The following is a 4881-nucleotide window of genomic DNA, read 5'->3' as shown; positions in this document are numbered from 1 at the left end:
GGTCTTGGTTACTTCAGTTTTGCATAGTTCAGTTTTGCCTTAAAATTTGTTTAACACCAAAACCTTAAATGATCCCAAAATTTCTCTTTTTTTGTGTGTGACAAAATTAAGCAATAAGATAAGTTCATTTGTTTGTATTTAAAACTTGTATTGATATAAAATTATAAAGAACTGATATTAAAAAAAAACTTCTGTAAACTGATAGATATAAATACAATTATTCTCTGTCTTCCCTCTTTTTGTCCGACTTCTTTGAAGATGATTCATTTTTAGATTTATTAGTTTTGTCCTTAAGGCTTACTTCTCCTTTTTTGTCAACACCAGAAGCAACCACATATCTTTACAGAATATGTACGACTGAAGTCATTTGTGTAGACACAATGTCAAATTTGGCAGAGAGCTGGGTTTGAACAGAGTCTATCTTCGAATTCAAACTATCATGCACTTAATCCATCTTCCGTATAAGAGCATCATGAGAACTGGATAGTTGTGATGTTGAAGCATAATTCTTTCTCATGGACTCATCTTGATAAACAACGTGTTCACAACATTAGATATGCTTGAAAACTCTTTGAACACCTTGTCTATCAGATTCTCAATGCAGTTGCTGTCAGTCTCTGTCCTGTCTTGATTTGTGTAAGCAACACATTAATTGTAGTTAGATTTGACAAATGTTATCCAAAGTAAGATCTTATCCAAGCTTTAACTTAGGTGAATCAGTAATCAAATGAACTTTTGGATCAGGAAGGATGATTAGCCGATGACTTGATTTGGCAAGGTCAACTTTCTTAACTGAAGTAATTGCAACTGGTTCAAGTAATGGAGTGACACTTTGCTCAACAGGTGCAATGATTTCAGTTTTATTTGCCATTTCAATAGACTTTTCAACCATTGATTGGTTTAGAACAAGCTGATCCCTCACTGATTCATAAAATGAAGATTGCTTCAGGGATTGTGAATGTAGCAATTGGGACTTCAGCTGACTAAACTGGTGATGGAGCTGATCTTGGTTATAAAGAAACTGTTTCATTCATAAACTCCACTTCAATCGCGATTGTCATCTATTTTTCTTGATCATGAACTGAAGCTACCAAACTTGGTTCTTTGACTATCATAAATGTTGCATCAATTCTCTTATCGCCATCTTCAAAAGCCTCAGCAATATTTTCAGTCATAGTCTTGAGGATCTCACCGACATTGAGTAAAGATACGTTCTCAACTGATGCATTCGTTAGCTAAACTTCTGGTGCTACACTGATTGTGGGTTAATTGAGTCAATTGCTGGATCAGCCGAACTGGATGATGGTCCATCTTGACTTGACTCTTTTTGGACTTGTACTGAAGAACCCTTTTGAACTTGTTGATCTTTGATAGAGTCCTTGGAATTCTTCTTGCTTTTGGAATCAACAGGTATGACTATCTGTTGGTCCATCTCCCTGAATTTTACTTTCATTCGTAAGGAACTTAAATCCACATCCAACTGAGTGAACGTTGCTCCATCATCATGAATAGTTGGGAAGGTCATATCATAGTTCTTCTTCATCTCTTCACAAATCAAAGTCAGTTTCTTGATTCTCATCAAATCGAAGAAATATTCTCTTCTTTTCAAGGCATGAGCCACTGATACTGCTTTCATAACTTTCATCATAGTCTTCTCAAGAGTAATGAATTTCTTCAAAAATTCCTTCATCTTCAATTTCCAAGCAAGAGTGACTGTCCTAAACTGATACCATTCATCAAAATTTCAGTTTTGGTATCAGCGTACTCATTTACTTCATCCATTAATAAGTCAATTTGAGTTTGTATTGTAGACATTTGTATGGGCTCCTCAGTTTTGACCATCTTTTCTTTGTCTTTCCCTTCTATCTCTTTTGAAGAGTATTTTGAAACCAGTCCAGACCTGTTATAATTAATGGGATCTCGGATAACTACACCCTTCGGTCATGCTGCTGGTAGAATGGTTGGTAGAGCAACTGTTTGAAGAGGAACAACTATTCCAACCAGATTCAGATTTTCTGCAGGCTTAGCAGAAACTTCCTTGTCAATTGCCTTAGCAGTAGTTGCCTTGGCATCAGTTTTGGCCAGTTCAATTGCTTCACCTAAGTCCTTTTCTCTTCCTTATTCTCTGTTATCTTTCTTATAGGCAGATGTGCCAACTTGCTTGGGGAGAAGACTGGGTTTGTCTTAGTTGTCCTAGCTTTCTTAACTGGTGGAGAAAGTACCTTATCGGAATCATAATTGATTAACTTCTTATTGGCTTTAGGCTTGGGAGCAAGACCGACTTTGTTCTCACAGCCTTAGACTTTTTAGCTGGAGTTATTTTTCCTCCAATCTCTTTTTCACCTTCAACAAACCAGCATGTGAAATATTTTAGGGTCTTAGAGTCATGATGTTTTGTGCATTCAACATTCTGAGTTTGTGGAGAGTTGTTGCTACATTGAGTGGAATTCGAGAATCCTCAAACAACTTGCTCAACTGAACTACAAAATCGAAGGATTGCTTAATTTCTGCACCATACTCTTCGGAGTGTTGAAAAGAATGAACGACTGATTGATCTTTATACCTTTGACTATGGCATTCATCACCTGAAATTTTTCAATAGTTAGGGCAACAAAAGATCTTGCTTTAGGTAATAAGTTCTTGACCACCACATCTGCCAGCAACTAATACTCTAGTTTTAGTTCCTAAAGATCTTGCTTTAGCTAATAAATTCTTGACCACCACATCTGCCAGCAACTAATACTCTAGTTTTAGTTCTTTCTTGGCATCCGATAGATTGACAGCCTTCCCAGACGCAGAAAACATCAGTTGCATTTCTTCCAGGTCTCCAGTAAAGATATCAACGAAACTTGTGATTCCTTCAGATGGTAACTGATATTGGGTTGCAAATAAACCCTCGTCTATCAGCAGTGAGTGTTCGTTGATATTCAAGATAATATTCCCTTATTCATTGACCGAGCTCTTCTCGTGGACACTCAGCAACTCTGTCACAAAAATATCCAGGGACGAGGCTGAAAGGAATCCCCTGGGTCCATATGACTCTAAAAGATGGAAGACTCCAGATATAACTTGGTCTTCCATGGAGTAAATCGAGTCAAAATCTACCGCAATAGCGTTCAAGGTGTAAGCTAGTGAAGATGATGACATTTCGAAAAGAAATCTAACAGATTTAAAAAGAAAAAAGTGATTGCGACAAAAATCGGAAGACAAAAGCACAAGCAGTTTACAGAAAATGTTTAATAAAATGAAGTGAGATTCTTATGTATATGTGACTTTTAAGTTTCCTTCTGACAAGACATGTGTCAGTTTGTCATTGAAAAAAATATTTTAGAACAAATTGGTAAACTGATTGGAAGAAAATTGAATACTCAAACGTAACTTAAATTTGATATGGAACTAATTCGAGTTAAGAATTAATCTACTAGATGATAAGGTCACTTTGTCCAAAAATACAAAGTATCAGTTTAGAAACTAAACTGACAGTCAGTTGAGCTTAATGTAAAATGATTTGTCTTATCAGTTGACTATTTAAAACTCAGTATTTCCACTAAATTAAGCATTAAAATAAGTCAGTCAGCCCTAAAATATTTCTAGAGAAAGAAAACTTAGTCTCTTGTAGTAGCTTGGTGAAAATATCTGCTGTTTATTGATCAGTTGATACATATTCTAGTATTATGTCTTTTTTCAGTGCATGATCTATGATGAAGTGATGTCTGAAATCAATGTGTTTGGTCATTGAGTGTAATTGTAGGTGATTAATATGGTGCTTGTATTATCACAAAATATTGGTGACTCCTGTGCAATGATCCCATAATCTCTCAACTATTGTTGTATCTAGAGCAGTTAGACACAACAGCTTCCAGTGGCTAAGTATTCTGCTTTAGTTATGGATGTAACAATGGAAGTCTGCTTCTTGCTGAACCAAGAGATCAATATATCTCCTAGAAATTGACATGATCTATTAGTGCTTTTTCGATTAAACTTGCACCCTGCATAATCTGCATTTGATTAGCCAACTAAATTGAAAGAAGAGTCTTTAGTATACCATAGACTCATATTTTGTGTACCTTTAAGATATTTAAGAATACGCTTGACAGCTAAATAATGAGATTGTTTAGGATTAAACTGACAATATCAGGTTGAATCACAGTTAGGTAAAGTAAAGAACCTATTAAGCCTCGATACATGGTTACCTCAACGGATATCCCCCCTTCATTTTTGTCTAGCTTAACTGATGATCTCATTGGGGTTGCTGTTGTGGAACATGTTTCCATTCCAAATTTCTTGAGTAATTATTTTGTATATTTAGTTTGACTGATGTAAATACCATTATTCAATTATTTCATTTGTAGGCCACGAAAGAATGTCAGTTCACTCATCATGCTCATCTCAAATTTTTCCTGCAACAGTTTAGCAAATTTTTCACACAGTGTGGGGTTATTTGACCTAAAAATAATATCATCAACATAAATTTATACTAATAAAGTATGATCTCTTTTGATAAATTTAAATAGAGTCTCATCAACAGAGCTTATAACAAAGTCATGTTCAATTAGAAATTTAGACAGTGTTTCATACCAAGCACTTGAGTCTGTTTTAAACTATATAAAACTTTGTTTAAGTGATAAAAATAATCAAGAAATAAATGGTTGATAAAACATGATGGTTCAACATAGACTTCTTGTTGTAGTTGTCCATTCAAGAATGCACTATTTACATCAATTTGATAAACTTTGAAATTCTTGTAAGAGGCAATAACAAGAAATATACGGATGGCTTTAAGTCTAGCTACTGGTGCATGTGTTTCATCATAATCAGTTTTCTCTTCTTGCTGGATCCTTGGGCTACTAGTCTTGCTTTGTTACTCACTACGGTTCTATC

The sequence above is a fragment of the Primulina huaijiensis genome, chromosome 10, assembly GCF_012295235.1.
Source record: "Primulina huaijiensis isolate GDHJ02 chromosome 10, ASM1229523v2, whole genome shotgun sequence".
NCBI lineage: Eukaryota > Viridiplantae > Streptophyta > Magnoliopsida > Lamiales > Gesneriaceae > Primulina > Primulina huaijiensis.
Note: the sequence above shows the minus strand (reverse complement) of the source record.